Raw genomic sequence first — 16080 nt, forward strand, 5'->3', positions numbered from 1 at the left:
CACACACACGCTCAGCCTGACATGGTTCAGCCTCAGACGGCTTCCTTTCACTTTCCTGCTCTCCGATTCCCTCGCAGACATCTGAACGGCCTCAAATAACTGCAGTGATGAGACAGCAACACTTTTATTGCCTACAGTCCAACTCTGCACGATCATAGTCCTAAATAAATAGCTTTTTATGTCAGATTTTGCAAGTTCCGGGGCCCTCATGTTCATATTCAGATCATAAATTCCTTGAGCCGTCACTTTATTCCAGCATCTCTGAATATTTAATCACATTTTTACTACATTTGTCTAAAATGTACAAAATAAGTCAAATGAATCCAGTACTTGTTTTTAGAAATAAGGCTTAAATGCATGATATCAATATCTACCACTAGGTGTCTCTAGTTCAAAACAATAGAGAGCTGAAGTCCCGCCCCTTACACTGTATAGAGGTGTTAGAAAATATCGGTTCTGTGATATATCACAATATTTCATTTCACAATACTGTATCGATATTAAAAAGTACTGTATTGATATTTTTAGGTATATACTTTTTTTTTTAGGTATATACTTTTTTTTTTTTGTTTTTCTTTATTGTTTATATCTTATTTATTATGATTTAACCCTGTTTCATTAAATAATGGTTATTTGAAGGATCCTAAAAGCACTTTGTACTGTCTGAGAGGCAGATGTTAGTTCCTTTGTTTGGGATTGCATAAAAGTAATGTTATGATGTTAGTTATGTACTAATAGAATATGAACATTTGAGCAGGATCTTAATCTGTAATGTCTGTAAAACCTAATTTAAGTTTTAACGCAGGAACATTTTGTGATAAAGCATTAGATCCTGTTGTGATTAAAAAAAATGTGTTTAGTATTTGTGCATATTTCTAGTGAAATTCAATTCTTCCAGTAAATAATCATTTTAAAACAAGAAACAAACAAAAAAATTGCTTTTTCAACAGTGTCATGATATATTGTGATATATCATATTGTGATCCTGGTATTCTGATTTATATCATATCGCCAGATTCTTGCCGATACACACCCCTAACTACATATGAATGATGCTCTTTTTTTTGTTTTTGTTTCAACATTCGACCATTTAGTAAAGAAATTTAAATTTAAAGGGGAAAAGGTGATGATACCATAATACAATGAGCTTTATACTTCATTCAGTGAGTATGGTATGAAATACAACGCTTGCTTTATATCGCTATAATAACGCATTATCGCTTGTTTGCTCCGCTTTCATACCATCATATCTCTAGTTGTATTCACTCTATCAACATCAAATGAAAAGTGGGAGAGTGTTTCAAGTCCGCACTTTTGAATGCAATTGCATAAGCAAATGCAATTATCCCCAGTGGTCTACATGACTGACCTCCGACGCTACGACGTGTTGAAAATGTCATGTGATTCAGTGATTTAGCCGTGGACTCCTAAGGGTTAAAACCTGAGTGCTGAAGTTTAACACACTCCCATTTTAAGTTGAAGCCTTTTCTACCAAAGACTTTTCATCATCAGGATCTGAGTGTGATAAGCCTGCACCTAGTCTCAGTATAAACTCCACCACACGTCATGGAGCTCCTGCGAGAGAGGTCTTTAAAGCCGACTTGACAGATGGATTTCAGCAACAACCTCCCACAATTACATCCAAGCTGCCTCTGTCAAATATCCATCAGTCCCCAACACACAACTGCTGTCAAGCAAAGGAAACCGCCTTATTATATGCGAGTTATCAGGACTCAATCTATTCACGACAACGTTTCCAAGACAGACTTTGTGTATGTTGTCGAACCGCACATTTAACAAGATGGTTTGGTATAATCTGTGTGACATGTCCAGATGTCGCATGCAGGCAAAAAGTAAGCAAGAGTGAATGTGGATGCGGATGACTGGAAAATGGTTACACAATAAATCAAACAGGAAACACATTTGTCATAGAAGCAGATGTGAACGTAAAGTTCCTCAAAAACTAGAGTCTTTAAATAAATTCTGGTCTGAAATCTTTGATGCTTTGGGAGTTTAATCTCTGCAGTAGGGATGAAACGATTACTGGTATAATGATAAACCGCGGTAAAATTCCCGTCGGTTAGTGTTACCGTTTAAATTGTAATTATCATGATAACCGTGTTTGATTACCGCACTTGAAAAATCAAGGTACTGCTCATTTCCTGGAGAAGCAGCAGCATTTCAGGCGCGCATGCCAGTTTGCTCTCTATCTATCTATCTATCTATCTATCTATCTATCTATCTATCTATCTATCTATCTATCTATCTATCTATCTATCTATCTATCTATCTATCTATCTATCTATCTATCTATCTATCTACCTACCTACCTACCTACCTACCTACCTACCTATCTACCTACCTACCTACCTACCTACCTACCTACCTACCTATCTATCTCTGAAAAAGAAACTAAAACTCAAACTTGATGTGGAAAATGGTCAAACAATGGCCATAAGGTGACATCTTTAATGAACATTTGTATGTTTGATGTTTACATGTTAATATTTGAATATTTCTGCCAACAGAAAGTACATTGTGCCTATTATTTTATTTTATTTTATTTTATTCAAAATACAACTTTGTTAAATTACATCAGTGTGTGTATAAGTACTTTTTGAACATTCTGAGCACAATTTCAACAATATTGTGATAATAATGATAACCATGATAATTTTGGTCATAATGATCGTTACATCCCTACCCTGCAGACATAGCCACTTTAAACAACAGACCCCGCTGACTTCCCATACCTGTCGCCATGTCCGCCACAACTAAGTGTTTTTGTGATATGTCTGCCTTTTTTTGTGTGCTTTTCTTTTCTATCTGTTGTTGATGTGTGTGTTTTGATGTCGATGTGTGTGTTTTTGTGACAGTTTCTATGTACAGTCATATGGAAACAAATATCCCCTCTAGGACAAATAAAGTCTAAGTCTTTATCAACGGTAACTGGAAAGAAAATTGTTGCTAATGTTTTGACTGTTCTGTTTGGTGTTGTGCCTGCTCCACTTAAATGTTCCTCTGTTAATAAGGACTTGATTGCATTTACATCGTTATTGGCCAGGAGGCTTGTATTGTTAAAGTGGAAATCCTCATCTCCACCAACCTTCTCAAAATGGATCAAGGAGGTGCTCTATTTTCTCAAACTGGAAAAAATTGGATTGACTTTAGCTGGAGCCTCTAACACAACTGAAAAAACATGGACTCCTTTTCTGATCTATGTTAATAGTACAATCTGTCATGTTTGTTTTGACTGAGTATTGTATTATACAGTATTGGTATGCCTTAGCAGTTTTGATTTATCATTACTATTATTACTTATTTATTTATGTAACATTTAAAGGGGGAATTTTGTACTTCTATTTTGCATTTATTTACTGTTTATTTATTTATTTTTGTCTTTCCTGTAATCTGGAGGGGATGTGTGCCAGTGGTGGTGGGTTTGTTCCGCATGTTGTTTGTCTATTTGTTTGACTTTTGGATCAAACAACAGAACTATGCTCTTTGTTTTTATCTGTGAAAAAATCCAATAAACAGAAGGTTAAAAAAAAAAGAAAAAAAAAAAAAGACACTCTGATCCTTAACCCATAAAGACCCAAACAGCAACGGGCGACCAAAAGCATCTACTGATCTAAACTGTATAATAACTTCTGATCCACTAATCCTATCAATACGTTGAAATAATTGCTGTAAAATACAGTTTGTCATCTTTTCATGGTCATCAGATATGACCCATTTGGACGTTCAGAGGCTCCGTAGTTACCGTGGAAACACCGTCATCTTCTACAACATTGATTCACTAGTAAAACCCATGGAGTTGGATCAATGACAGTGGATGGAAACGCTTGTTTTATGTTCAGGTAATGATATACTTTTACTGAAAAAGTCACTTGTTCTTCAGTTTTCTCGGTGTCTGATATAATAACCTTCAACTTTAATCTGAGCTTTTACGAACATCTACATGATCAGTGAATTAAATATAGGAAAATACCTGATTTTCACTGAAAAAAAAAACAAAATAAAGAGAATAATATTATAACGAATGGTGATAAATCACTTAAAGGGGTCATATTTTGCTGAACCCACTTTTATTAGTCTTTGGTTCATTTATTTGTGTATTTGGACCCTAATAGCTGCAAAGCTATCTTTATATTCATTTTGGCAAAAATCGAGTGGGTTTTTACAACCCGTTTTAATTCCTGCTTAATTTGTTACGTTTTATAACTAGTTACATCATGACACTTGCACATATAAGGTCAAGACTTTCGATGAACATTTCTCCGAGTACGACATAATTGTTTGTCAGCAGCAGCGGTTGTAGTAAAAACTGAAAATATGTCCAAACTTCGAGCCAGTTACCTAAAATGTTCAGTTGTTAATTGTATTATCGAATACAAGTGGCTGAATGGGACAGAAAGCACAATCAGCCACCTGGAGGGGGTGGGGCATGAAGTGGCTCATTTGCATTTAAAGGGCCAGCGCTCAAAACCACCTTTCTGGTGTCATTACTCAGAAATAGGGTTGAAGATGGACCTGTGGAGTTGAATTAATGAAGAATTCAGACCCAAGCAGAGCATTTACAGTTTATGTATACCACAGGGAAATGTTTGAAAATGCATAATTCCATTTAAAAAAGCAAAATATCACTCCTTTAAGAAAAGTTAAATATAGAGGAAAAGAAATATCATGGAACCGCCCCAAAAGTAGCACTGGGTCTTTATGGGTTTATCTGTTTTCCTGTGTTATTCTCTCAAGCCAAGATGAAAAAAAGGAAGACAAGTTTTGTGATAATAATTTGTTCCTATTCTAAATGCAAAACCATAAGGCATAAGTAGAGACATCATGTTTTGTATGCTCCTAAATAACTTTACAGACTCTCTAATCATATAACTGACACTTCTCACCACTTCAAATACCCGACAGACCAGTGAAGTCTCACTGGGAAAAGAAAGAGAGGGAGGAGGGAGGTGGCTGCATCTCAGTGATGGATCTTCTTACAAAAACAGGCCCTATTTCTGGAGCAGTTTGGGCTACAGGGATGGGTGCCTTCAGCCTGATGCTGACACTTTCAGTTCCCTCCAACCGTCAGAAATTAAGCGGGTAGTTGGTCTTTTACTTCTGCATATATGTTGCTTCATCACACATCATGAGAAAAACACAAAAGGGGAAAGTGATGATGGTCTAGCTTTACTTCTTCAGTTCCTTGATCATTAAAATACACCCTCAAACTGCAACAGAGTTCAAAGACTGTTCTCCACTTGTGACTTAATGGCTGAATGTGTGATCTGGTTACTGAGGGTGGTGGATTCTCCTGGTCACATGACACAAAGGAGACAAAGCACAATAAAGCACATGATGACTGCTAACATCCCAGCTGCCGGTTCCAGCTCAAAAACATCCAAAGATCCTCATATGCTCCATACTGAATGGATACGCAGCAGAAAAAAAGAGTTAATGACAGGCGGAACACGCAAAGAACACTGAGTGACTGTGTTTGTTATCAGGCGATATGGCATAATCTGAAAAAGGTCAGGTACCGCTAAAATTCACAATCAGTGACATTAATGTTAATGTGATGAATCAAAGTGATGTTCCGACCAGAATGAATCAGGGTCCAGTTTTAGAAATCAACTCTTTATAGTTCACCTCACAAAAAAGAAAGTTAATTTTAGGCAAATATCAAACAAGAAATTCAGTTTGCACAGTTTAAAAATCCAATTGATAAGATTTAGTGGGATTTAGTCCAGAAATGAAATCAAGTACTGAGAATTATGTTCTGATCAGTGTATAATAACCTGAAATAAGCATCTTTTTGTTTCTATTCCCTTAGAATGAATGGTTTAATCTACAGAAGAAGTGGGTCATCTTCTCCATCATGATTTGACAGTTCAGAACAGAGATCTTCTCATTTTTCCATTTTATAGCAAGTGGTTTTAAGTGTTAAAGGGGTGATATTTTGCTTTTTTTAAATGGAATTATGCATTTTAAAAAATTTCCCTGTGGTCTACAACTGTAAATGCTATGTTTGGGTTTGAATTCTTCATTAATTCAACTCCACAGGTCCATCTTCAACCCTATTTCTTTCTTTTTTTTTAAAAATTTATTTAGAGCTCGACAACATATTGTGACGGGGTAACAAAGACAAACAAACAAAAGAGAATTCATAAGACATAGACATTAAGCAAAACAAAGATGGGTGCAAACAAAGGGCTATTTACAAGTGTGTTATTGTGCGTGTGTGTGTCAACTCTATTTCTGACTAATGACACCAGAAAGGTGGTTTTGAGCGCTGGCCCTTTAAATGCAAATGAGCCACTTCACGCCCCGCCCCCTCCAGGTTGTTAACTGTGCTGTTCTGTCCCGTTCAGCCACTTGTGTTCGTTAATGCAACCAACAACTGAACATTTTAGGTATTCAGCTTGAAGTTTGGACATATTTTCAGTTTTTACTACAACCGCTGCTGCTGATAAACAATTATGTCATTAGGGATGCACCGATACCGATACAAGTATCGGGCATCGGCTCCGATACTCAGTGTGTGTACTCGTATTCGTACTCATAAAAGATATCTGATACAAATGCACCAATACCACTTACGGCCATGTGACATTCACAGTTCAGTGCAGCAGGTACGCTGCGGTGGAATAATGTGTGGGGAGTGGGAAGAGTGTGGAGATTTTTCAAAATAAATGACGGTGATAAAAGTAACGCTGACTGACAGTAACGTTACAGACATAGACAGAAACGGACGCAGCGTTCAGTCCGTCCTCTGCGTACATGCCATCTGTTTTCCAGGTGCTGGCAGATGCATACCCAAACAGAGAATACCACCGGGAGTAAAGACCGTCGCCAGCGGAAGTGAAAACGAAACCTATCACTCATTTCTCTTTTCTCTACCTGCTGAAGCTTACCTTTTAAACCTTACCAACAAAAACACTGCAACATTAGTATCACATTAGTGTTGCCTCTGTCGTCTCTATGTTTGTTATTACTTTCTTCTTCTTCTTCTCAAAAGACTTTACTCTTCTTTGTGGTATTTGTCCAGTATGTTTGCAGCACCTGGAGGGTTCAAATTCAAACTTTTTGAACTATTAGGGTCCAAATACACAAATAAATGAACCAAAGACTAATAAAAGTGGGTTTAGCAAAATATGACCCATTTAAGTTGCATTACCATTGCTTACTTCATCTGTATGGACAGGAACAGGGATGTGCAAAAATAATTGATCAGTCAATTGACATATTTGGCACAGCTGGTTTCAGTCTATAAACTCATCACTAGATGTCACTAAATATCACACAGTAAACTTTTACATGTTAAAGTTTAACTCACTTTTTTTTTTACTATGAACTCAGTCTGACATTTGCATTAGCATGTAGCACATTCAATTTATTTGGATTAGTGGATTAGGAGCAGTGAGCTGCCATTCAAGGTGTTCATGGACTCACTCCAGAAGTTCAACAGTACTACGGTCAGGGACACCGACAGGAGAATTCACCTACATATGTGCACAATGTTCTATCCAAGCTCTAAATTAAACACAAAAACACTCCGATCATAAACACTACACCAGGGGTTCCCAAAGTGGGGTACACGTACCCTCAGGGGTACTTGGAAGAAACCCAGGGAGTACTTGAAATGTTTAGGGAAAAATACATTAAATAAGTCATTGTGTACCGAATTCAAAATAAATAATGAGAATTAATGCTGAAATATAAAACACAATAAATACATTCATATAATAGTTTTTGTCAATCATCTTGTTTAAGCTTTGGTGACATTTTAAGAACATTTCTATTTTATATTATTCAAAATGACTTTATCTGAATAGCTAAGGCATTTTTTTTTTTTTTTTGATGAAGGTTAATTAATTTATTTTTCTTATCAATGAAAGAGGGCACTTTTCAGTTTATATTTTACACACAAAACTTACTTTAAAAAATGTGTTTTGTATGTATATATATATATATATATATATATATATATATATATATATATATATATATATATATATATATTACAGTTAATATATGTTGTTTGTTTAAAAAGTTTTGATAATATAAAAAAAATTTGCCTAATTTTTTTCAATCAAAAATGCTGAATCAAGAGTTGGGGGTACTTGAGTCGAAAAGTATATTTCAGGGGGTGCTCCACTGTAAAAAGTTTGAGAACCACTGCACTACACCGTTCCACCACCAAAGTGATATAAACAGATGTTTCCAAACATGCAGAAGATTTGCATGATCTCCAGCTGACTAATTTGAGCAGCTTCCCTCTTCAATCCTCTGAAGGTTTATACCTGCTGGTATTTCCTCCCTTGTGCATTCTTTAAATTACATCTTTAAAAATGCATGTGCACCAATCCACCTCCCCACCCCCACACGCTGAGAAGCTAACAAGGCAAGGGCAAATATTTACAATGTTGTTCTGAGGGTGGATTATCTGTAGACCAAAACTTATTTGTATTAGCCGATCATATGCTCGTATTGCTACAGAGGAAACACGTGTCCTCTGAATTTAACGTCTGTTTCATTCCTGGAAAAAAGGATCAGCTTGACAGGATCTGGCCCATAGCTCCTGTCTGAGATTTGCACCTTGTTTTTGCTGGACTAAGCAGATTTCTCAATAATATTCACCTCAAAAGATGGCCTGAGGAGAAGGAAAAATAGAAGGAGTACAGAGCACCAGTGAGATGAATAGACGCCAGGGAGAAAAACAAGAGCGGAGGGGATATGAAGGCTTCTGCCACACTGAGCGCTTCCTTGTGTCAAATAAGCCTCATAGGCAAGTAGTGAAAGGAGGCCACATTCCCAGGCCTTTGAGTTAAGCAAAGTGATTCCCTCCACAGATGGTTAGACATATGTGCCCCCCTCATCTGCACCCACCTCCGCACAAATCCTATACATTCTAAGTGTTGTGGCTGTGTGTTTTCCCTCCAGGATCAGTGCATTAGCAGAAAACTCCAGAATAGAACAAAGAACGACAGAACCTGATCCAAATAACCAGCGCATACATCAGTAACAGTAGGTGGTTTCGTGTTTCTTAAGGTGCAGGAGTGTACAGATTCATGTTTACATCCTGGGTTTGGTGTGGCGTGCTGTACGAGGCGTCCTCTCTGGGTAGTACCCGAGGCCAGGGCTTCTGTTATCATGGCAATTAGCTTTTGTTGCCGGGGTAATTGTTTCATCCTGCTGGTTCACAGTGGAAGGCACCCGAACAGACCCGGACAAACGGTGAGTCATTCAACACAGCCCAGCAGTTCAGATTCATTACTCCTTTGTTTACTGCGCTAAAAGCTAAATGTTAAAAACACTTGGGATTAACCAAAGCTGGAAAGAAATGAACTGTCAGCAAAGGCCTGTTCATGTTCTACCAATGTTACAATCACAGTATTATGACCAAGTTCGGATGAAAATCACTGGAAGATCAAGTTTCAAGGGTTTGTTTCTTGAACTGCAGTTTTACTTTCTGTAATTCGCTCACTCCTGCCTCTTACATTTACATTTATACATTTGGCAGACGTTTTTTTCCAAAGCGACTTACAGGGGAAAACCAAGCAAATCACTCAATCAATCGAATTTTATTTATGTAGCGCCAGATCACAACAAAAGTTATCTCATGACACTTTATATATAGAGTTGGTCAAAACCAGACTCTGAGCCAGTTTACAGAAAATTAAATACAGTTATTTTCTGCTTTCTTTCCTCTACTCAGTATCTTTAAGACACTTGGGGATGTCCTTCTTCAAACACAGGGGTGTCAAGGGCCACACTGAGCCTAAGTTTTTGGCTTGTTGGTATTTTATTTTAATTGAATGTGCCATAACCTGTTCTACTTCCTAGTACTTTAATTCAAATGTGCAATAACTTGTTTTTACCTTCCAGTAATTTTATTTTATTTTTATTTTTTTCTGATACAGTACTCTATTTACAAGTGTGTATTTGTGTTTGTGCAATAACTGTTTTTACATGTTTTAGCTGTGTTTATGTTTTGTTTCTGTTCTTGTTCATGTCTTTTTTTCTTTGGATTCCGTGACTCAGAGAAATGCACAAGAATTCCAATGTACCTATACTGTGATGTATCTGTGCAAATGGCAAACAAACAAACAAACAAACAAACAAATAAATAAATAAAGTCAACTCCAAACTTTCCTTTATGGTTTAGAGCGAAAAAAGTAAAATTATGTGATGAAAATGTTTACATCTACCAGCTATCCTTAAAACAATGTAAATAACACAAACAAACTGACATTTCTCAAGAAAACTAAGTGCAATTTTAACAATATTATGTCTCAGTTTATCATATACACATGTACATTATAACATACAGATCACAGTGGATAAACAAATACAAAACATTTAACAACAGCCAGAATATTGGTAAACTTGCACTTCAGACATTTCAAAATACTCATATTTGTTCAGGTTATTTGCATTTTTGTGAATTGATTTGTTTTTTGTTTGTTTGTTTTAGTGTAAATACAGTAAAATAACATGAAAATGTTTATATTTACAAGGAGAAAAATTTGGAGTTGTGAGTATTTATAGGTTATTATGTTAGTATTTTACTGATCTGACTCACTTGAGATTAAATTGGTCTGTATGTGGAACCCGAACTAAAATGATTAATATCGTCTGTGTAATTTTTGCATCTCACAGATTCATCCTAGGGGACAGACTGGACCTTTTGGTCCCCGGGTCACATGTTTGAGACCTCTGTACTAACATCATATAGACCTGCTGCAACTGATCAGTTATTCTAAAACAGGTTTATAGATTAATCAGTGATGAATCTCAGTGCTAGTTTGATCAACTACAAGATTATTATGTAGCCAAGTAGCCTTTTCAGTCAAAGGTAGATAAAGCCTTATTGACACAGGCCTGTTGGAACAACTGCAGAGGTCGTCTGTGATCATAATCCCATGAGAACCAGCCACATCTGTAAATTGTGAGGCAAAAATTCCATCACAAATTACCTGCTCTATTCAGCAAAAACAAACAGTGATAATACTAGTCCTGTTTGAACTGGAATCTTTGTAATTTGGTGGGATATGCAATATTTCTTGTTATCTCCGTATATTTATTCAGACTATTTCCAGGTTAAAGTCAAAGGATGCTGCTCTGGTGATGACGAATAAAAGTCTTAAGAATATTTTAGGTGTAAATCCAGGAGGATCATGTCACATATAATAAAGATGTTCACTGAAAGAGCAAACTGAAATCTGTCATGGTGCAACATCTGAAAGGATGGATGGATGACAGGCATAAGACCTACAGCAGTGGTTCCCAACCTTTTTTGACTCCTGACCCCATTTTAACATCACAAATTTCTGGCGACCCCAGACATTCAAAATGGAGAATATTTTTTTGCTAATGTTAATTTGTTTTTGATCATGTGACAGTTTGCTATACTATGTTACAAATAAATGTTAATTTTAGATGACATTTAGTCTATATAATGTATATTATTATGGACGGAGGCAGTAAAGCCAGGTGTAGATTACTGCACAAAGTGAGAATTTTATTTTCCTTGGTCAGGATATGTACAGTCAGTCCAGCTTGGATTTCCAAGGCTGACAATTAATACTGAACAAACAAGAACTCAAACTATGAATTATGAAAGAGCTGCAGCATCTGAAACTGACCACAATGAACATTTGACAGATAAACAGTACCACAGTGCTTCAGTTTCAGCTTCACAGTTTGTCATGTCTTTTATGGATTGGGACTGTTTCTATCAACTCACCATATATTTTTTATTAGTAAGTTTTTTTTTTGTTTTTTTTTTAATCAATTACTAGACATTTCAGGCAACCCCATTTGAAATCCAGGCAACCCCACATGGGGTCCCGACCCCAAGGCTGAAAAACACTGACCTACAGCAAGGAACCTTTTTCTGTCTTTGAACAGTTATCTGTAAGTGGAGAACCTGCCTTTAACATCAGAACAGAAAAATAATGTCAGTAAATTGAAGAAAACAACAGACTTTGCTTATCATGTGTGAATATTCTGTATGAGACACATACATGGGGGTTCATTTACAAATCAGAGGTCCACAGGTTAGACTAGTCTCATGCAAATAGGCTTAAGTAGACCATTAACACACTTTATTTTTTATTTATGAACCAATAACCATTATAAGTAAATGCTCCTCTAAGTAGATTTTCCATCTTGTGCAACTAGTTTCAGTAGAAACTGTAACAGAGTATGTTGTAAGAAAAACTTTAATGTGTGAAATACCTTTGAGAAATACTGCCGTTTTTATATTACAAAGTATTAAACCCTCTTTGTTGGAGAAACTGCAATTTCATAGTGAAGATGCTGAATTCTGTAGAGGTTTATGAAATTGAGCAAAACTAAAATTAAGTCACTGTTCAGCATACAATGGCAGAACAGAAACACTCTACTGGCTGTGTGAGTGGGTAGGAAAATATTAAAACTCCCCGAGAAACTGAACTGCCAAACCTTTAAGCTTTGAAGAATGTGCCTTTAGAAACACGAGCTGCATATAAATCTTGTTTAATATAAGGGGAATGGGGGCGTCCCGGTGGATCTGTGGTCTAAGACCCACAGCCTTCACCTCCTCTCTGTTATTTTCTCCAGTCACATCACGTACACAGATAAAGAAAATTAACCCTGATTATTTGCTGCATCTTCGAGGTGCAGCTGTTGATCTGCGCAGCTCGAGGCCACTTAATTTATGCAATTAATCAATTCATTTCACACCAATTAACTCACACAAAAAAATCATAACCTCCTGTATAATGAAAGTCAGCTAAAATGTTAAGCACCCGCTGTGGCTTCCTGTGCAGTGGAAGTGATCATCAAACAGCTTTATGCTTCCCTGGTTGGTGCTGAGGCTAACACACACACAGTCGGTGTCAAAAAGGGTTTTATTACTCACTTATGTTACATAAATACACAATCAGCGAAGCCCAATGTGGGGCCCGTGGGCCACATCTGACCCTCCTGTAACAACCATAAAACATTTAGTCTGTCTTCCCTCCATTTTTTATTTTTTTTGTTTCAGTAATTATGTTTTTAAAAAAGAAAAGGAATGATAGTCACAAAATGTTTTACCTGATGTTTTGAGGCTCTTTGAATATTATTATTAATAATGTACATGATTCTTAAATAACTGGTTTTAAGTCAGCCAAGATGAAGTAGTTGAAGTAAGTAAGTAATTTATTCGTCCATTTAACAAAACATGATACATAGATACATACAGTTTGGAGTTCTATATTAAACACGGGCGAAAAGGTGTAGGCAGAAGCAACAGCTTATTTATGCCTACCCTATTTTGAAACAGGAAAGTTACAGAAACTAAACAAGATAACAAGATGGCACAGTTTTAAACGATAATATAGATAAACAAATAATACAATCTAAGCAAAATCTTGGATTCATACTGATAATTGGCTTAGTTTATCCTTATATTTTATATTTATTGAATACCGTAGTTTTAAACATCGTTTTAAATGTAGTGGCTGAAAATAATTTAAAAACTGACAACTACTTTTTTTCCTTTTTTTTTTTTTTTTACACAAATTCTGCATCAGCATTTGTTTATGTTTATGCATTTGGCAGATGCTTTTTTCCAAAGCGACCTACAGGGGAAAACCAATCAAATCACTCAATCAATCAAATTTTATTTATATAGCGCCAGATCACAACAAAAAAGTTATCTCATGACACTTTATATATAGAGTTGGTCAAAACCAGACTCTAAGTCAATTTACAGAAACCCAACAGAATCTTTGTAAACGTAAAGCTGAAATTTCCACTCTTCATCACAAAGGGATATACACTTAGTCTCATGTACCAAAAATATCGATGTTTATGCTTTCTCTGCAAATTAAACAACTATTAAGCTTATTTTTTTATGATTTAAAAATTTCATTTTACATTACCATTGTTAATTTCCTATAAAATATATTCTACAGGTTCAATATTTAAGATTTGCATTTGTAGAAGCTGTTTGTTGGTGTTAGCTGGCGTTACCTACATCCATGATAATAGTGAGGCCATTTTTTTCTTCTACAGTAACATTAGTTTTCCATAGACTGTATATAAAGATGGACACCATGATTAACATCTGAAACTGAAACAGGTGAATCTCCAGCACAGGTAACAAACCCCACCTCTTTCATGTTACTGAATGGGACTTCAGCCAAACTAAAAAGTCAATGTACACAATATTAGGATTTTTCCCAAAGAGCTTTTTAGGTAGATTTCAGAAGATGTCATGATGATTTTCAGCAGTTTTACCCCTCGGCTAACTTTGGGCCAAAGGGGTATTGTAATCATTTTGTCGTCTGTCCATCCGTCCGTCTGTCTGTTCAACAATGTAATCGCATTATCTGAAGAATATATTTATACTGTGGATGCATCTTGGCATAGAGCAGAAGAATATTGAAAATAGGTCACCATGATCTACTTTTTCAAGGTCAAATAGCATTAGCATTTAAAGGGCCAGCGCTCAAAACGACATTTCTGGTGTCATTACTCAGAAATAGGGTTGAAGATGGACCTGTGGAGTTGAATTAATGAAGAATTCAGACCCAAGCAGAGCATTTACAGTTTTTGTAGACCGCAGGGAAATGATTTAAAATGCATAACTCCATTTATAAAAGCAAAATATGACTCCTTTCAGTGAAGGTAGTTAACATCCACAAGCCCAAGACAAGACAACACAATCATCCAAAAATCAACATCTGTTCTTGTCCTTTCATTGAAAATAATCTGAGTTCCTTTTGCTCTAGGTCAGGGGTGTCAAACTCATTTTATTTCAGGGGCAACATTCAGCTAAATTTGATCTAAAGTGGGCCGAACCAGTAAAATAATAATAACATAATAATATATAAATAATGTCAACTCCAAACTTTTCTGTTTTAGAGCAAAAAAAGTAAATTTACATTATGGAAAGGTTTACATCTACAAACTATCCTTTCAAAAGATGTGAATAACATGAACAAACTGACAAAATAAGTGTAATTTTAACAATATTCTGCCTCAGTTTATCATTTACACATGTACATTATAAGTTACAGATCACAGTGGATCTACAAACACACAAAATATTTAATAACAGACAGAAAATTATTAAAATTGTACTTACTTGTCTTAAGACATTTCAGGTTATTCACATTTTTTGTCAAATTATACTTTGTTTTAGTGTTAATACATGAAAATATTTACATTTACAAAGAGAAAAATTTGGAGTTGTCTTTATTTATATGTTATTATGATAGTATTTTACCGATTTGACCCACTTGAGATTGAATTGGTCTGAATGTGGAGCCTGAACTAAAAGGATTGTTAATATGTTAGTGTAATTTTTGCATTTCACAAATTCATCCCAAGGGCTGGACCGGACCCTTTGGCCCCCGGGCCGCATGTTTGACACCTGTGCTCTAGGTTGTTCATCATCAGCTGTGAGTTTCTGCTGAGTTTGAGGTGTGTAAACTCTTCCTACCGACTGACAGACTTCCCTGAAATGGCCTCTTTTTGTGAGTCTAAATCTGTTTCCTCTGTGCTGTCATGTGCTGCCACTCTTTTTCAAAATGGAACGGTAATACATAATTATGCGCCCACACACAGTATATTATTGTACCCATACTGTACATACACCCAAAATAACAGTCGCTGATATTTTTAGTAGGAGGCCAACTTAGGGCAACAGAAACACACACAGACACACAGATTGGTTACTGCGTATGGATTCGGTTAGATGTCTGTTATTATTTTGCACACATGTGGATTACAGCCTCTCAGGTTCACTGGACGTCTAAGAGCCACCGCCTGTATAGCATTTGGGTGGGGGTGTATACATTTACAGTATAGATGCTTGTGTGATTGTGTTTGGGTGGGTGCAGGGGTCGCAGCAGAAGGAAGAGGTCTGTCTGACTGGATGGATTAGAGACAGGAGCATGCAGGCAGATCATTACCTCACTGCAGTCTTAAATCTAAATTAACCAGGACTTAACTCCTGTACAAGACCTCTAATCTGCTCCACGGGGAAAGTACTGTTCACAAGCACAAGGAGGGAAGGAGGCCTGGAGGAACTAAAACAGCACAAGG

General features: G+C 36.3%; 1 protein-coding gene across 3 annotated transcripts in view; it reads right to left on the minus strand.

Moving 5' to 3' along the window:
* Positions 1–16080, minus strand: part of evla (Enah/Vasp-like a) — a 74359-nt gene that overhangs the window by 29327 nt on the left and 28952 nt on the right. The window lies entirely within an intron of this gene.

The sequence above is a fragment of the Sphaeramia orbicularis genome, chromosome 22, assembly GCF_902148855.1.
Source record: "Sphaeramia orbicularis chromosome 22, fSphaOr1.1, whole genome shotgun sequence".
NCBI classification, from domain to species: Eukaryota; Metazoa; Chordata; class Actinopteri; order Kurtiformes; family Apogonidae; genus Sphaeramia; species Sphaeramia orbicularis.